The sequence below is a fragment of the Urocitellus parryii genome, chromosome 2, assembly GCF_045843805.1.
Source record: "Urocitellus parryii isolate mUroPar1 chromosome 2, mUroPar1.hap1, whole genome shotgun sequence".
Lineage (NCBI taxonomy): Eukaryota > Metazoa > Chordata > Mammalia > Rodentia > Sciuridae > Urocitellus > Urocitellus parryii.
This window is the reverse complement of record NC_135532.1, coordinates 97958636-97978793: the sequence shown is the minus strand read 5'-3', so window position 1 is coordinate 97978793 and position 20158 is coordinate 97958636.

The following is a 20158-nucleotide window of genomic DNA, read 5'->3' as shown; positions in this document are numbered from 1 at the left end:
CAAGGTCTCAAATTAAGTTTCGGAGGCTGGCCTTGAACTTGTGATTCTCCTGCCTCAGCCTCCTGAGTAGCTGGAATTGCAGGCTATTTCTGAGCATTCCACTAACATGCTGGCCATGGACTGACAAATTTTTGATCTAGGAAAATGTCCTACATGAGCAGAAGAGTTATTGCTAAAGATAACAATAATAACAACTGTTAAGGTTTGGATGTGAGGTGTCCCCCAAAAGCTCATGTGTGAGACAATGCAAGAAGGTTCAGAGGAGAAACTATTGGGTTGTAAGAGTCTTAACCCAATCAGTGAATTAACCCCTGATAGGGATTAACGGAGTGCTAACTGAAGTGGTGGGGTGTGGCTGGAGGAGGTGGGGATTGGGGGGTGCCTATGGGATATATATTTGAAACTGGTGAGTGGTGACCTCTCTCTCTGCTTCCTTCCACCACTCTCTGCTACCATGTCCTGACTCACCAAGAGCCCTGAGGATCTAACTCGGGACATCACCTGGTGGTTTCCAGCTTTCTATGGACTAAGACCTTGGAAACTATGAGCCCTCAAATAAACATTTCCTCCTGTAAAATTGTTCTGGTAAGATATTTTAGTCACAGCAGCAGAAAAGCTGACTACAACAAGAAGATTGTTGTTATTGATGAGAACAACTATTATCATTGAGCATCACAATTTAAAATAACCTTTTCCTAAGTACAGGCACCCATGAGGCAACTATGCTGCCTTTTCTCTTCAGCTTTCTATCTCGGTCTTTTGTTGGAATAAACATTTTCCTAGATTGTTCTTGGAAGGGTTCTCAGGCCTCAAAGACTTTGTTAGGAATCCCTTCTGGGTGCTTGTGATCTCTAAGCTCACCTGTACCTTTGCATCTCACTCAATGGAAATGACCACGGTCTGGTCTGTCTGCCCACCCGTGTGAACTCTGTTGAAGCTTCCAGGACTAGGACTGTCTCAGGTTCAATGTCACATTTCCATGTCTAGACCAGCACCTGAGCTATAACAGGTATTTGCTGAAAAAGAAGAAAACTCTTCAAGTTGCTTAAAAATGACCATCACTGTACATCTCAACCTACTCTTTCTTTCTAAATGTGACTTTGGATGAAGAGATGTCACCTGACTTGCAAGGCCAGGCCATAAAGACGAACAGTTTCTTCCTTGTTCTTGGGGTATTTCCTCTTGGATGCCAGCCAGCATGCTGTGAGGAAATTTGAGCAGCCCAGGGAGGGGCCCATGTGAAGGGAACAGAGGCAGGCCCCTGGCCTTCAGTCCAGCTGGACTTCCAGATGACAGCTGGCACAACCTGCCAACCACGTGGGTGAGCCATCTTGGAAGAGCATCTCCCAGCACCCATCATCAAGCCGCCCAGCCTGGGTGAAGCAGAGACCCGTGACCCCTACCCAAACTATACACTGATGATCAAAATGAGTGGTTTCTATTGGTTAAGCTGCTCAATCTTGGGGTGGTTTCTGAGGCAGCAATAATAACCAGAATGCCACTCACAGAGAAGTGAAATTGAAGCCCTTTCAGTGACCAGCATGGATTGAGACTTCAGGGGACTTTCCTTGCTGGATATTTGAATTGGGTTTTCTTACTGTCCTTTCTCTTGTCCAGACTCTGGGGAAGGAAGACATCTTGATTCTGGGCTCTTCCCACAGCACCATGATGTCTCTGACACATGGCTATAGGCTCCCCTGAAGGAAGAAAGGAACAAGTGCATACAAGGAGTGACACAAAGCTCCTGGCACGAGGGGAGGTGGACGGAATAAAGCTGGAGGCTGGTACAGTACATGGCGCCCACAGACTGAAGGCCATGGCTGCTGCTTCCCAGGAGCTACCCTGCAGGCACGGAATAGAATCAGCTGTGATGGGGATGTGAGGTCACACAGCGAGGGCATCCTCCTAAAGACAAACGGGGGAGTCGGAATGAGATGGAGGTCAAGGTCAGCTTGGCCTCTCATAAAATACAACAGGAACGTGTTAGTATTCAGGGAACATCTTGCTGACATCATGAAAAAGGACACAAGTGCTCTATCTTGCTGGCCCTGCCCACTCCCCAGCAGGAAGGAAGAGGCTCATAAAAGTGATGCAAAGGCAGGTGTGAGGTCAAGTGGGGAAGGGGGGGGCATTGGTGCAAGGGGAACGTTGGTGCAGGGGCCCTAGGTCTCAGTTAGGAGGAATGAGTCCCGCTGGTCGGTCGCACAGCACAGGGCCTACAGTCAGCAATGGGTGGCATGTTTCCAAATAAGTAAAAGAATTTTGAATGTTTTCACCATTAAAGAAAAATGATAAATATTTGAGGTGATGGATATGTTAATTAGCCTGATTGAATCATTCCACAATGTAAGCATTATCAAAACATCACATCGCGCCCCATACATGAATGCAATTATTATTTGCTGTTACAGGGTTAGATATGAGGTGTCCCCCCAAAGTTCATGTGTGAGAAAATGTAAGAATGTTTAGAGGTGAAATGATAGATAGGGTTATAGGAGTTTTAACGTAATCATTAGTGCATTAATCCCTGGATAGGGATTAGCTTGGTGATAACTATAAGCAGATAGGGTGTGGCCAGAGGAGGGGGGTCCCTGTGGCATGCCTTTGGGGTACACATTGCCTCCTTATTGAGCAGAGCTCTCTGTTTCCTTGTGAGATGTGCCGAGCCCCTTATATCTGCCATACTCTTCAGCCATGGGCCATCTCTGGACTGAGATCTCTGAAACCATGAACCCCAAATAACCTTTCTCTCCCCTGACTGTTCTTGTTAGATCTTTTGGTCACCGCAGTGAAAAAGCTGCTGATCTGCTGATCCACCACAAAATTAAACTTTAAAGAGAGCACTCCATATATTTTATAGAAGAGAATTTGACTGACAGCTACCTTAGTCAGGTGATCAAGGTCACCATCCACCATGATACAAAAATCATGCTGATGGGATAGAATTCGATATGAAAATGGCATTCTGCTTTTTTGCAGCCTTTTCCCCCTCAAGCATATATCCCAGTATAAACCCCAGAAGGGGGGAAATAAAAGCCCACATTGAGGGACAGTCTACAAAATACCTGACCAGTACTCCTCAACACGCTCAAGGTCATCAGAAATGAGGGAAGTCTGAGAAACGGTCCTGGCCAAGAGCACCCTAAGGAGACATGACAGCTGAACATAACGTGGCATCCTGGGTGGGATTCTGGGATGGGAAAAGGCCATGAGGCAAGAACGAGGGAAGTCTGAATGAAGTCTGGACTTCCGTTCACGATAGTGCCTTCAGATTGGTTCATTCATTGTGACAAATGAACCAGAGGATGTCAGAGATGAATAACGGAGGAAATGGATCACAGGTATCTAGGAATACTCTGTACTGCCTTTTCAACTCTGTAGATTTAAAACTATTCTAAAATAAAGAAATTTAAAAAAAATGCTCTATGGAGGTCAGATAGTGGGGACAACGTAAGGCCATCGCATGGGCTGACTCAGAAGGGGACAGAACTGAAGGGAAGTTTGTGGTTAACTTTCCCAGCAACCTGGAGTGGGACCATGTGCCCAAAGACACAGAGAGACAGATGAGGAGGGGCCTGAGTTCCTTCCTGCCCTGATGCCAGCTGCTGGCTTATGGTTTTTTTAGCAAAGTGGCTATATTCTGGGCTAACCTACCTACTGAAAGGCTTTGGAACCTTCTAGGGAGAGGAAGCGGTAAAGACTCCATGAGTATTGCTGCGTCTATTGATAATTCCTTGATTTTCATCTTTTTAATATTCTCATTTGGAATCACAGTGTGGAGTTTGGAGGTGAAAGGGTCAGGGAGATTAGCAGCCTCAACGTACAGCTTTTTCAAACCCATTCAGGGTTAAAAGTTCCAACTGCTCACTCAGGGTCAATGCCATCTATGTACCATCAATAACCGTGACTTTCTTGACCAAGGAAGCAGGTAAGGAAAAATTAGAGCTTCATCATCCCGTGTGCTCTGCTGCCCTGGTGCTTAAACATAGAGGCCAGATAAGTATGGGATATGAACACACCCATCCTCCTTCAAAGTCTCTGCCCTGTTATGGTTTGGTTCTAGAATGTCCCCAAGGGCTCACGTGTTGAGGGTTTGGTCCCCACTGTAACCATGTTCAGAGATAAAGCTTTTGGGAAGTAATTGGATGAGAGTTTTAATTTCTTCAGGTCAATCCATTGATGAATTCATAGTTGAATAGCTGAATGGGTATTTGGGAGGTGGTGGAATTGCTGAAGGGAGTAGATCCTGGGGGGTGTGCCCTTGGAAGCTTTATCTTGTCCCAGGTTCCTCCTTGCACCCTAGCCCCAACCTTTTTCTGTTTCCTAGTTGCTGTGTGCTGAGTAGCTTCCTGTGCCATCCTGTGCCAAACTCTGAAACCATGAGCCCAAAACATTTTTTCTCCATTAGGTTGTTTTCCTCAGATATTTTGTCACAGTGACGAAAGCTGACTTACACATACCCATACTCCTTTCCTGTTAGGTGATGATGAATTCACCTCTAAAACCCAATTTGATTTTCACCTCATCCTGACCAAGTTGAGTTTCCTCATCTTGCAGGGCAGAAATGTTATCTCCCTGCCCAGAGCTCCCAGGGCACTCTGTTCCCATTCCTATTGTGACTCTTCTCCCCAGAGACCTGCAGTAGAGGTGACTTTGGGAAAGTTATGACCTGTGGTTCCAGGGACTTGGTCTCTAGGAGTGTGCCCTTGGGGACTATATCTTGTCCAGAAGCTGGGATTACAGGCATGTGCCGTAGAGCCCAGTGCTCTGGGGCTTTTGACTTGACATCCTCATGGACATGTTGACAGTCTGAAGTGTCTTCCTCTAGCAACTCCCTTTTCCAATAAAAGAGCTTCTGAGGAGAGAGGAGAAGGGTGGCAGCTGGCAGGGACCCGTGGGGAAGTATCCTGGAGGAGGGGTCAGGCAGGGAACAGGAGGGAACGGCATCTGCTCCAGGTTCTCTGGAGCCTCATGCAAAGCTGCTTGGTATTCCCACGTGGTTCCCTGTCAGGCTGGCTGCAGGGCTGTCTGGCCCTGCTCTCCTCCACTGCCAAAGGTTCACTGCCTGCTCCAGTTTGCCAGGAACAAAATGGCTCAGGCCACACATCTGCGCATTCTTGTGAAATTGCCTAATATCCCATTTCAAGGCAGGGTGCCCGTAGCCCACGCTATAATTTAGGTTTTCGGGCATGAGTTGGATTTCACAATTGAATTCTGAAATTCAGCCTTCCACCCTCCAGGCTGTGTGTGCTGGGGAATTAAAGCTTCCCTCCCCATCTTCCTTCTCCCCATAACCAATACTGATATTGTCATTAATGCTAAATTTCCATTGCTTGAGCACCTACTGTGTGCCAGGCACTGTAACTAAGCCATTTTCATTTTAATCTTCACAAAGTCCTAAGAGCAAATATCAATCATCTATAGGATTACAGGAGTATCCACCCTCCACTTTTTACATGTTCTTTTTTTTGGGGGGGGGGATATAAAGCTGTGGATTTAGGTACCTGAATGATTCAACGTGGACCTGAAGGTAAGTTCATGGTAGAAATGCTAAGTAAGTCATTCCATTCATGCTAAGCTGAAGAGACAAGAACAACACCCACAGAACAGGGAGGGAAAGATGGGAGATGGACTCTTTTGGGTGGATTTTATGTGCAGCAGCTTGTCAGGGGACTCATGAAAGCAAAGGGAACCTGGAAGGCTTCCAGGAAGAGGAGAGACCTGAGTCCTCTTATAATCACTCCACTATTTGTTCATCTCTTCGTTCACACATTTAGCAAACATTTATGGAGTGCTGAGTGTAGTAGCTTTGTAATTAGTCAACTGGTGTCAGCACGGCTGCTACCACCTCATTCGCACCACGGGCCATAAAATGAATATGGGTAGGGGAAAAGCCTGGAAAATTCTGGAAAGGTAAGTTTATATATGGAAGAAAACATTCTATAGGATGCCGTGTTCGTTATAGGAATACACATTATTGAACACCTATGATGTCTGCAAGTATTTTACCCCTGAAAACTGATCTAATACTCACCAAAACTTTGGTGAGGTGGGTCTCATTGCCTAAAACTGAGGTTCGGGAGATGTTTTTCAAGGTCACACATTCAAGGTGGAGCTAAGATGCTCCCCTGGATATTGAAGCAAAATTAGACAGGCAGATAGGGAAAGGTCAGATCCAGAGAAGGGAGAAATGGAAATGTTAATTCCTTCAGAGCCCTTCCTCCACCCTTATCAAGATAACCTGCCCCTCTTCCAACCTGTTGCTAAGGTAACCTGTCCCAGGCATTGTCCCTCCATACAGGGAGTTGTAAAAGTTGTTAATTAATGCACCCTGGGCCCCCTTCCTGCATGGATCATTCCACCTTGGCCCCTGCTTCTTACCTTTTAGACATCCGGGAGCATCTCCCCTGGCCTAGTCATGTAGGCAGGAAGGAGAGAGATAAGGGGAAGAGAGCAGAAGAACAAAGGAAGCCCAGGACATATAAAAAGGCAGAAAGCTCGCACTTCTTGGGATACCAGGATACCAGCTCTGGCTCCCTTCTCTCTCCTGGGAGGGGAGAGGTCTAATGTCACCCTTTGGTTTTTTTTTTTTTTTTTTTTTTAAGAGAGAGAGAGAGAGAGAGAGAGAGAGAGAGAGAGAGAGAGAGAGAGAATTTTTTTTAAAATTTATTTTTTAGTTTCCGGCGGACACAACATCTTTGTTGATATGTGGTGCTGAGGATTGAACCCGGGCCACACGCATGCCAGGGGAGCGCGCTACCTCTTGAGCCACATCCCCAGCCCCAATGTTACCCTTTTTAAAATAAACCCTGCTTTATTTGCTTGCCTGGGCATGCTTCTCTAATGTTCAAACTTCAACATGTGAGGGAGCAGGACTCGTCACTGATAACCAGTGGTATCAATATGTTCCTGTTTTAGAAATATTATTGTTTACTAAAAAAAAAAAAAAAGAAATAGGGGAGGAAAGCCCCCCGCCCCCAGGACCTACTCCCTTAAGTAGGTTTACCTGTGGATGCTGCCACTTGTAAACCACTTTTAGTAGCAAGTCTTGATTACTTCTGCTCCCAGTTAGCTCACCACCGATCAAAGGCTCTTAGATTCAGCAGATTCTGCTGACTCAGCAGAGTCAGGCTCCCTAGAGACAGCTATGCCACTCTTGTCCTGCCTCTGAGTTGAACCCCTAAAAAAAGATCTGAATCAAAGCTGAAGCACATCTCCTGAAGGGCTCCAATCCCTAGGCCAAGGCTAAGGGTGAAGGGCAAACCCCGCTCTAGGGTTCCCCTTAGGATTAGCAACTGCACTGCAGCCCAACTATTCCCCAACCCCCGACTGCTCCCCTTACTCTCCTAAAGGTGTCAATGTGGAAGCACTTTCCAAATACTTCCTGTATGCAATTTTCCAGCTTCTATCTGGTCTTGGTGATTCAGTCAGCTTTTTATGCTGCTATAACTAGAAGACCTGACCAGAACAACTGTAGAGGAGGAAAAGTTTATTTGAGGGCTCACTATTCAGAGGTCTCAGTCCATAGATAGCTGGCTCCATTCCTTGGGGCTCAAGGTGAGGCTGAACATCATGGTGGAAGAGTGTGGCAGAGGGCAGCAGCTCACATGATGATCAGGAAGCAGAGAGAGACTCCACTCACCAGATATAAAACATATATCCCAAAGGCACTCCTGCAATGATTCACTTCCTCCAGCCATGCCCCACCCACCCTCAGTTACCATTCAGTTTATCCCATCCGGGGATTCATTCACTGGTTGGGTTAATATTCTCATAACCCAATTGTTTCTCCTTTAAACCTTCTTGCACTGTCTTACACGTGAGTTTTTGGGGACACCTAATATCTAGACCATAATACTTGGTATCCAAACACTGCTGATGATTTTTCCTTCTTCTTCTTTTTTTTTATGGTACTTGGATTGAACCCAGGATGCTCTACATCCCCAGTCCTTTTTATTTTGAGACAGGGTCTCCCTAAGTTGGCCAGGCTGGTCTCCTGCCTCAGCCTGCCAAGTTCCTGGTATTATACGCATGCCCCACTGCATCGCACACTGCTTCTGATCACCCCTTTCCCTGTTTTATTTTAGTTAGGAAGCTCCTTGGGAATAGATAATTTCAAATTTAATTTAAAAATATCTCCCCTCACAGCGATCATTGAGGCACTTAATCCTGCTGGCTGGGCAAGTCTGACACAGCCCTCATCCCTTCCCCACCTTCCTCTCCCACTCATTTAAATTATTTGGGGACTGGCTATCCTATCTGAGCTAAGCATTGCCTATATTGTGGACAAAGAAATAATGTTCCCTGATGCCGTTTGCTGAGGTTTAGACTTTTCTCTCCCCCTTACTAGCTGGGGGACCTGGGGCAAGTTACTTCAGCTCTTTTTATCTTCCTTATGTCATCTGTAGAACGAGAATAACTTTGTAGAATCATTGTGAGGATTAGAGGAGTCAATATATATGAGATTTACAACACTGTCTGGCACATGGTAGACATTAAGTTTGCCCTTTCCAATATGGTAGCCACCAGCCAAATGTAGCTACCGAGCACTCAAAATGTAGTTACGCCCTCTAAGTATAAATACATACCTAAATTGGGAGATTTAATATGAAAAAAAACTAGAATATTCACTTAATTTTTTGATATTGATTGCTGTAAAGATGATAATATACGGAATTAAATAAAATCTTAATATTTTTTATTGCTATGGCTACTATACAACTTGAAATTATATTTGTGACTTGTATTTCTCCTGGACAGTGCTGATCTAAGTCTTTGCTTTAAAATTAATAAAGAAAAGCAGAATATAATAAATATCATAAGTGAGGAATATGTCCTGTTACAAGAATTACTCTAAGCATGGGCCAGTAGCAGCATCTCTAGCACCTGGGGATGTGTATAAATAGACTCTTGGGCTCTAGTTCTACAGGAAATGAATCAGAAATTCCAGGGAAAGGTCCATCAATCTGCTCAAACAAACAAACAAACAAAATATTCCAGTGATTCTGGCCAAAGTTTGGAGGTTCTTGCCTAAGGAGTGCAGAAGATGGGGGGCCCAGCTGTGCAGGGTCCACTGCCTAGGAAGGGAGAGAGGCGTGAGGGGAGCCAGAAGGCAGTGCCCCAGGCTCCTTCAGGTACCACTGCTTCTGGAAACAGTGCCCTCTAGCTGGCTGGCTCCCTGCCCTCTGCTCCTTTTTTAAAGCTCAAGGGAGCCAAGAACAAATGGCATCTAACCTGTCTGCCCTTGGTAGAATCAATTTGCATTTGTAAAGCATGACCTCAAAAGGCATGTTTGTTATTCTCTCTTGTGTGCTCACCAGCCACTGAATATGGGGCAGAGGGGCAGCTGAGGTCCAGAAACAGTCCTAGAGAAAAGTGGCAGGAGCCCAGGAGCCAGCCAATGACAAGTGGGTTGGCTCCTGAGGGATCCACTTTCCAAGAGCTTGTAAGCCAGGGGAGAAGAAGGAGGTGCTTCATGAAAGGAGGCTGCCCTAACTCCATGATTCTGCACTTTGGATTCATGCTCTTTATTTTCCTTTGGGCTCCAACCAAATGGATGCCTTTCAATTGGGACGGTCCAAATTCTGCCCTTGATCTTCTGTGGGGCCAAACAGGGACTTGAGTCCAGAGGAGCCCATGCACTGTAGTGTGGGTATGATCCATTGTGCATTCAAGGACTTGGTAAGCTCAGGCCACATTTCTTTCCCTGGGGATCGTGGGGGAGAGCTGGGCAGGAGGGACCGCATGGAGGGGGCTGACTCGGCAGGGCACAAAAGCCTGTCCTGCTGTCCACCCACTGGGTTTCATTTTCACTTACAGCTTATGTATTGGCAGCCGTCTCTGCTCACAGCGACAATATCACTTTCAGGCACCATGCGGTGTGCTGCAGAATTTTTGGGCCAGCAGCAAAGTTCCTGTTACTCTATTTCCTAGAAGTAGCTTTGAGTCTGTGGCCGTCACCCACCCACAGCAGGAAGGGCAAGCGTCAGATTGTCGGTGTGACAGCCACACCAAGTTTCCTGGCAACAATGCTAATAATATGGCTTATAGAAGCGACAGCAGTTGCAGAGGAAGAAATGGTCAGATATCATTTATTTGAGCCTGTTATTTTCCAGGTGCTGCACGCGTCACTTCACTGCTGTGCTGGATTCGATTTTCTAAACATGAACGCGCCAACATATCTCATCCCACAGTCTCTTCTTCCTGTGATGTTGACTCATTGAGCTGCGGGGTCTCTGTTCTCCCCTTGCATCTGGGCAGCCCAGTGACTATGGTGATAGTGATCGTGAGGTCCAAGGCTAAGTCATGAAGGCTGACATGTCCTGCTACCTGCAGCCTCTGCTGGACGGAGGACAGAGGTGGTGGCAGATGCCCACAAAGCCCTAGCTGTCAGTCTTCCTGGTGACCACTGTCAGATGTGAGTGGGCACACCTTCAGGTGACTGCAGCACAGCTAGTGCTGAATGAAGCAGGGATGAGCTGTCCCCACCAAGTCCTTTCCAGGTATCAGGTTTTCAAATAAAATAAAGTGAGTCATCATTTTAAGATGCTAGTTTTGGGGGGTGTTTTGTGGAGCTCCTTACATGATCTGTTTAACCCTACATAACTTTTGAAACAGGGGATTATTATCCGAGCCATCTTACAGATGCAGAAACATGCAAAGGGGTTGAGGGATTTGCCTAAAATTGCATAGCTGGAGAGCTTCGATGCACGCCCAGGACTGAACAGCTCTGGGCGCAGGCTGAGAGCCACGCCTGACCTGCCCAGCCACATTCCCTGCACAGGCTGCAGTCCCCAGCGGGTCTGTATCCCGGCTGAGAGGCATCTTTTAGACTCCAAAGGATACCACGTGAACATCTGGAGGCAGAAATGACCAGTAGGTCTTTTATATGTCATAGGAAAGAACATCACCCTTAGAAGCTGGCAGATAAGACTGATTCTTATATCCAGTATAAAAGGACACTTGGCTTCGGAACAAAGAATGCTGGTGGCCTCCAGGTTAGGTGACAGCTGTCCTGTCCTAGAACTTTGGTGGGATTTTAGACATTGGCCTCTTAAGTTTTAAAAACCCTTCATAATATCATTTTGATCAGGAAAGGTGTTCTAAGGGTTAAATAGCTCCTTAATTGCCTTTTACTTTGAAGATCAGCTGGTTTGAACTTTACACAGATTGCCGAGTTTTGACAAATACACAAGAGTAGCCACTATCACAGTCAAGATATAGAACGTTTCCATGTCCCTTATGAAGTTTCCTTGTGTCCCTTTGTAGTCAAATCTCCCCTGCCCCCAACAAGTCCAAGGGAATCTCTCTCTATCATTCTTGTTTTATCTGTTCTAGATTTTCACATATGTAGAATGAGAGAACTGTGTGTCTGGCTTTCCCTCAGCCTAACAGCTGTGAAATCTATCGATTTTCTGTGTGCATTAGTGGCTTGCTCCCTTTTTATTACTGCATAGTATTCTATTACACGGCACTGCCCATCATTCATCTGTCAATAAACACAACTGGGCGGGCTCCACTTTAGGGCTATTATGAATGAAGCTGCTCTGAACCCTTGTTTACAGGCTTTTGTGTGGACATATGTTTTCATTTATCTTGGGTAAAAATACCTAGAGGCAGAAGTGCTGGGACATATGGTAAGTATATATTTAACTGTGTTAAAAACGTCCCAACTCTTTTCCCAAGGGGTTTACCATTTCACATTTCTATTTTAAAACTTAATTATGTTGATTGACAGATTAATCGATTGCTTAGGTAATAAAATATATTAGCATAATTCAAAAGTCAAAACGCAGAAAATAAATACAGTGTGACATTAACTTCCCAGTTCCCACCCCACAAAGGTGGGCAGCATCACCTGCCCCTGAGAGACCTTTATAGAGGTCATCAGAACAGTCAGGAATACTTCCCTACGTTTTCCCACCCAGTTTCTTTTTCATATATATATTTTTAAATAGTTGCAGACCTTTATTTATTAGTTTATTTCTATATGGTGCTGAGAAATGAACCCAGTGCCTCACACATGCTAGGCGAGCGCTCGACCACTGAGCCATCACCCCAGCCCTCCCACCCAGTTTTTACACAGATGAGTGTGTCCCAGACAAACCTGGCTTTTCCTACCACAGTGTCTTGGAGACTCTTAAGCAGCCGTTTTCCTGAAGTGGCTGCTTTTCTGTCAGGTGTTAATGTAGCAAAAGGGGTTCCCATAAAAACTTGGGGAAAAAAATCTATCTCTGACAGCTTCCTCTTAGAAAGAGGGTGTGTATACGAGCTTATTGAAAAATCTACCAAGTCCTGGGATTAAAAAGCACTCCAGGTTTACCTGGAATCAACAAACTTTTTCTGTGACTGTCCAGGTGGTAAACGTGTTTAGGAGTATGTCACCGTGACTCCAATCTGCCCTTGTGTGTAAGCAGCCACAGAGGAGAGGTGAGGGGGCGGGTGAGGCTGTTTCAACATCACCTTATTTACCAAGAGGAGGGGCAGGCTATCAGGTTGGCCAACTCCTGATTCACAGCACGGCAGGCTTTGAGTAGGGGAAGGTGCCCGTTGACTTTCAAACTGTTTTTCGAAGCCTTGCCGTTTGTATTGTTTTCTTTGTCCCTGCATGTCCCCAACTCCTTCCCTGCCCCAACAAATCTGCCACTTCCAGGTGTACAAGAGGAGGGGAGAGGGGTGGAGAGAAGCAGAGGAGGCTGGGATGGAGGGGGGAGAGGCGTCCCAGAGCAGAGATGGAAGACAATAGAAATGCCAAGAGCCCGGTGAGGGACCTTTCAGTCTGCAACCACTTCTCCATCCTCAGGAGTCCCCTGGGACGGCAGAAAGTGCATTGTGCTTCATGTTCCTCTTCAATGAGTGTCTGGTGCCTAAGCAGAGGCTTTGGATTCTGGGCTTCAGATTTGAGAATCTGAGGTTTTTGAGAATTTGAGATTTGGACATCTGAGACCACAGATTTCCTTACAGCACCCTCATTCTACCAGCCCAAGAACTCCTTGTTGTCCAAGTCAAGTTATCTGAGGATGAGGGAGCTTGTATCCAGATACGAGCTACACCAATTTGATTCTGGAAATGAATTTTATGAGTTCTCTCTTCAAACAACGGGGCAATAGATGTAAGAGTTATCTAGGGAAATTCCAGCTCTTCTGATTTAAGCAATCTTATTGCACCAAATATAAAAAAGCAACACACTATGGTTTTCTGTGCCAGTAAGAGAGAGAGAGAAAAATACTGTCAATCAAACTGTGACACACTTCCTTACATTTACAATTTTTATTCTATCTTGACGGAAAGAGTGCCTTTAGACATGTATAGACAGTTCTATCACATGTTCCTGCCACCTTCCATTATGGCTTGGGGTGTACTATTGCTGATCCTTTTCTATACACCTCAATAACAAAACAATCCAGCTTTATCTTTGCCAGTGTCTTCTTTCTTTTGGTCTCATTTAGGGCTTGGTTGTGGCTTCGGAACAAGGAATGGAGATCATTCTTTTTGTTGTTGTTGTTACTGGGGATTGAACTCAGGGGCACTCAACCACTGAGCCACAACCCCAGCCCTATTTTGTATTTTATTTGGAGACAAGGTCTCACTCAGTTGCTCAGCGCCTCCCTATTGCTGAGGCTGGCTTTGAACTCTCCATCCTCCTGCCTTAGCCTCCTGAGCCTAGCGGTTGGGATTATAGGCATGTGACACTGTGCCCAGCTAGAGACCATTCTTATTGTTTCCACCACAAATACCTCTGCTACTCTGCTTCAGTAGTCACAACCTTTTGTTTCGATTTTGAGTTGCAGGGAATCTTTGTGAAAACTTCAAAAAAAAAAAAAAAGCACTAAGTTTCACATTGTATCAACAATGCACATGCCTCAAATGGCAAAATGTAAATAGAGAGGTGAACCATGACCTGCCCCACACAGGTAGTGACAACTGCATCAGAGTAGTCTGGCAGATGGCAGATCATGATATGCATCCTGGTTTCAGAAAGATTTAAAACGAACAGAAATTTCTCTAACAACATAAACCCAGAAGAATGTATGTGCTTACTTAAACAATGTCCTCATTTTGAACTTTATGAACCAAACCAAACCAAAGACCTCAATGTAGTATTTTTTTTTTTCTTTACAACTAATCCCAAATTCTCTGCAGGGATTCTCAGATTCTTCCAGGTAAATAGCAGGGCACTGGAAGTCACCTGGATGGAAATAGGTCTCACTATGGGATAGGTGCAGGTGCTAACTTGGTGTGACCCACACAACTATCTTCACACTTGCCGGCCCACCCCACTTCCCTCTCGTGAGCTCAAAAAGGATCTTGGTTGACATACTGAATTATGCATAAGAGTGTGAAGGGCTGATCATTTTAAATAAGAAAATCAGAATTGAACTATAGCTAGATTTTTGAAGCATGTGCTTAGCACATATGCCAAAAGAATGTGTAAAGGAAGAAGCCAAATTAGAAATTTATATCCATGTTAAAAAAAAAATGGTTAGATGACATTTAAAGTAAGATCTGACAAGCTCCTGCTACAAGCTTAGAAGTCTGCCTGGCTCCTTAGACCCCTTTCTGAGCTGGGCCTGCCAGATTCTGTCTGGCAGAGTGGGATCTGGTGATGGGGAGGACACTGGTGGGGCAGAGCGGGCACTGGGTCATTATGAGGAGTCTAACCCCAAACCCATTCTTTCCACCTCACCCTGATTCACAGAGGTGCTGCTAGAATCCACTACACAAACCCTAAGATTTCTTTCTGTAGGACTCACTGAGATAGACATGCTTCTTGGCGAAGCTCTCCTGGGGTTGTGCTGGGTGGGTGATGTTGCAGATGCCAGCTCACCCTTTTGTGCCCCTGTGATGTGGCTGGAATCCATCAGATGCCTGACCACATCTCTTGGGTGGCTCCACATGGGTCTGCATCTCCAGATGTGCACATCTGGGCATTGCCCCCAGCTCAGAGCCTCACTGGCACACGCCCGGCATGGTGTCTGCCACGTTCTCACGGCGGACTCAGAGGCCTGACATGACAGCATCTGTCTGTCATGTATGCTTTCCAAAGGGCTGCAGGGTGGTTTGCAACAGAAGAGCCACTGACAGTAAATCTTGTAACAAAAATTGAGATCAAGTCTTTCCGGAAGAATAAGGAGACTAAAATGAACAGAAGCAAAGTGGAAACAAATGTATGGGGAAGAAGCAAGAGCCCCTTGCCCTGACTCCTGTGATCTCATTGCTAAGCAACCTTAAAGGACCAGGACCCATTAATGCACAACAAATGAACACTTCCAGAATGTCAAGGAACAAAGTTAGTGACAGCTCACTTGGCTGCCTTGGACTGATAAAAGGGAGTTTGGGCGAATGGGCTCTGTGATTATAAATTGGCTAGCAGGCAAGGCACAGCACTTATTTTTTTCTTTTTTTTTCTGAAAGACAGAGCTTAGACAAAGGGATTGGGGAAGATAAGTAGGCTCCTGAATATTTCTCCCTATTGTTCCACCTTTCTCCCAATTCAGATCTCACACCTCGGACCTTCTCTGTCAGTCCATGAGTAGCGCTCAGGCAGAGTGATAGATGAAGGTCCTAATGCATTGGGTTACAGATGGGTGACAGCACAGGGCAGAAGCATATATGGCAGTGCTGGGCCTGGGTCCCCTCGCCCCCTCACCCTGGGATGTGAAGTCATGGTGGAATTCTTGCTATGCCTCTTGCAGGCTGGGATTTTGCATCTTCCTTTTTTTGGAAGAAGTAAGACTGGCACTAGACGTTTCTGTCGAAGGAACTTTACAGGAACCGGATCTCCTGACTTAAGATAAAAATCAGCATCACGTTGCTGTCCATACTTCACGGGGTTGGGGTCGGTGGGCAAAGGCAGCCTTACCAACACCTTTACATCCCTTAGTGACACCTTTGTCTCAGCTTCCTGGTGTTCCAGAAAGAGGGTCTCTTCCACCTGCTCAAAAGTCTTACTGGTTCCTTCAGGTTAAGAGAAATTTCAAGGTTAAGGTTACATAGCTAGTAAGGTGCTGGGACATAAGAAGAAATGTATATTTGGTCTCCAAATATACACCAGTCAGAATAAACTGACTGGTGGCTGAGGGCTCCTGGCAGTGGATGGGGGCAGGTGGCCTGGGGGAAACAACCAAGTGACAATGGAGTAGGAACTTCCAGCATCCCCACTTCTGGGGAGGGGAGGAGAGGGGCTGGAGGTGAAGTTCAGCTGAATAGCAAGGCAGACTACTCCTCTCAGGGCCTTGGGTAAAGCAGAGCTGGGAAGGAAAGCCAGTCCCTGCAGGTAGAAGAGCTCCCCTGAGGGTTCTAGTGTCTTTTCCCACTGCTGTCTCCTCCCTCCTACACCCCCACTTCAACAAAACCAAGAGTCACAATTGTTGCTTTACTATTCCTTTTTCTAAAAGAAAATATGATTTAGAAAATACCCAGCTATTATGGAAAAAATGACACAGTCATTGTAATCAGATTGGGGGACTCAGGGTGTGAGTGGGTTTGTAGAGTGACTTTCCAGCCTTCTGCTGGGGCCAGGGGAAGTACACACGCACAGCTGCATGATAGTTGGGAAGGCTCTGGAGATCCAAATGCTTCTCACGCGGCCTTTCAACCAATCCTCTGGCCTTTACTCCCATTTCTAGAGGTTCCTGGAATTACTGCCCATTCCTGAGCCTTGGGGCATTCTTCAGGGTCAACTGGGGTTGCTTCTAGTTCTTCCCCGGTCACAATCTATTATTTAACGTTTTCAGGTTTGCAAGGAAGTTACACCTTCTCCATTTGTCTTCTAGAGTCTTCAGTTACATTGCTGTGGTTGCTTTTCTGTTTTCTGTACTATCTAGTTTAATGAGGCTTTGATTCAATGCATGTAACACACTGTGCAACATTTAACCAGAGTTCAACCCTGGATTTGAATGTGTCCTCTGTTATGGCCCAGTCATGTGACTTTGGGGCATCTTGAAGAGGAAAAATTATATTAAGTTTCCATTTCTTTGATTATTAGTGAAGTTGGATACTTATCTAGAAATTCATTATTTATCTTTATTTTATTTTGCTTGTGATCATTGTCTACCTTTCTCCTGCAGTTCTAGTCTTTAAAAATTTATTTATAAGCAATTTTCTATGTCAAGAATATCTACCTATTAACTATTATGTTTACTGTAAATATTTCCCCCAATAGGTTACTTGGCTTTGATTTGCTCTGTTGTGTCTATGGGGTTTTGTTCTGAATTCTTTTTGAAGCAAGGAACAGTCTTTCCCTATTCTGTTTTTGGAAGTATTTACCAATGTTTTCTTCTATAATTGTGTCCTATAATTTCATTTTTTTACATTTAGCCATGTAGTGCATGTCTATGTCGCTCAGATCCCCTCTCCAAGACTGAGGCTCTTACCCTCCACATTGCTAGGAGGGTGGGCTACAATAGGAATTTTCCTTCTGCCAGAGAAAGCTGCCCAGCCCATGTTTACACCCCTCCAAGGTGAACCCCATGTGTTAGTCAGCTCATCAATACCCTATAAAAATCACATAGAGAATGTGTTAAGATTTATTTTTGCTCATGGTTTCAGAAGTCTCAGTCCATGGTTGGCTGACACCAAGGCAGAAACATCACAGTGGGGGGCATGGCAGAGGAGAGCTGCTCAGCTCCATACATAGGATGCAGAGAAAAGGAGCCAGGGACAAGGTATAGTCCCTGGAATCATGGCCCCGGTGACCTACTTCCTCCAACCATGCCCTACTTGCCTGTAGTCTCTACTTCCTCCCAGTAGGCCATTCAAATTATTAATCCACCACATGAATTAGTCTAATGAGATGACAGCCCTCATGAGCCAATCACTTCCCCAAAGCTCCAACTCTAAACTTTGCTGCATTAGGAATCAAGTCTTCCACGTTTTTGAGGCATATTTCAGACCCAAGCCGTAATACCCCACATTCAACACCTGGTCAATTCCTGGGCATGGAAGTCTTTATTTCAACTTGTGACAACTTTAAAGGGCTGTTCCAGTTTGACAGCTCTCCAAGGAGCTGGCTGAACTCTGTGTTAGTGGCGTGGCAGCTGCTGTACTCCTGCCTGGTTTGCTTCCCTCAGCTTCCCAGAGCACCCAGCGTGAAACTTCCTATGCCAAACCTCCTCCCCCAGGTTTCCTGGCTAAGACAAATGGTTCAATCCATTTATAATTTACTCTGACATACCATATATGGTGAAGATCTCATTCATTTTCTCCCAAATACTCAATAAACTTTTCCAAAACCATTTATTGAATTACCTTTCCCCCAGTTTTTGGACTGCTACCTTTGTTACATTTAAAATTTTTGAATATACTAGAAACCATTTCTGGTCTCTGGAGTCTGTCGCCCTAATCTAATGTACTTTTTTTTTCTTTTGTACCTGTAAGATGATATTTTAATCAGTATTACTTGAAGAAATGTTTTGATTTTGGGCAGAGAAACTCTTTCTCATTACAGTACTCTTTCAAATCATGTCTTTACTACTCATGTTTGTACTTCCAGACGAACTTTGGACTGATTTTCTACAGGTTAATAAAAAAATTTCACTATTTCAATTTTGATTTGGATTTCATTAAGTCTATAAGCTAATTTGGGAAATCTCTATAATACTAAATATTCCCTTTGAAGAAGAAACATCTTTCTCTGTTTGTTTAAATCTTTTATGCCCTTTAGTGAAGTTTCTGTAGTTTTCTTTGTGTCTTAGTCATTTGATTAAATTTGAGCTTTTTTTTTGTGCTGCAATTAAAAAATAGTTTTCCTTATATCTTCTATCCATTCACTGCTTGTATACAGAAGAGATTTTAGTAACTTACTTTAGGGAGATCTACTTCACATAATAGATTGGGAACAAGCAAAGTGTCTTCTTTCACTACTCCTATTCAACATCTATTCAACTCCTATTCAACATCTTTCTAGAAGTCCTAGCTAGTACACTAAGATAAGAAAAGGAAAGAAAAGATGTACAGACTAAGAAGGAAGAAATAAAACTATCTTCATTAGCAAATTACATGATTGCAAGTGTAGAAAATTCCAAAGAACTGACAAACCCAAAATATAATCCTGCAACTAATAAGCACAGTTAATAAACGAAAGTCAAATGTTAAAAAAGTCAAATGTTTTCCTATATGCCAGTAATGAACAATTGGAATTTGAAATTAAAAACACAACATCATTTACAAACTATTTCTAAAACACAACATCATTTACAAACTATTTTTAAAATTCATATGGAAAGGCAAAAGGACCATAGCCAATGCAATACTGAGGAAGAACAAAATTGTTCTGGCACTACCCACCTCCAAGACTCACGATAAAGCTACAGTCATCAAGACAGTATGTGTTGATAATAGACAAAGCAATCAATGGACCAGAACAGAGAGTATAGCAGATACGGACCCATAAAAATATAGTGAACTTGTCTTTGACAAAGAAGCATGGGAGGCAGGACTGCTTTTTCAACAAATGGTACTGGAACAACTAGCTACCTATATGCAAAAAAAAAAAAAAAAAAAATCAGACCTTATTATCGTTCTCAATAATTAACTCAAAATGGACCTAAATGTAAAAGAAAAACTATAAAACTTGTAGAAGATAACATAGAAGAAAATTTATAGGACCTTTTATTTGGTGATGAGGTTTTAGAATCAATTCCAAAAGCAGGATCTAAGGAAAAAAAATGATAAGCTGTATTTTGTTAAGGTTAAAACATTTTTTTAAAAAAAGACAATAGACTTGGAGAAAATATTTGCACTCATCTGACAAAGGGCTGGTATCCATAATAAACAAATAGCTCTTGGAACTCAGTAAACAAATAGCCCATTTAAAAAGGGATAAAAGATCTGAACAGACACTGTACAAATAAAGACATTCAGATGGTCAGTAAGCATATGAAATGATTAAGGAACTGCTGATTAAAACCATAAGATAAATCTACACAATTAGATAACTCCAACTTTAGCTATTTTAGCTAAAGTCCAAAAAATTGATAATACCAAATGCTGATGAGGATGTAAGAAAAAAATAGGAACTCTCATTCATTGCTAACAGGAATGCCAAATGTTATAGCCATTTTGGAAGGCAGTTTGTCAGTTTCTTACAAAACTAAACATTTTTTTTTAAAGAGAGAGAGAGAGAAGAGAGAGAGAATTTTTTTTTAATATTTATTTT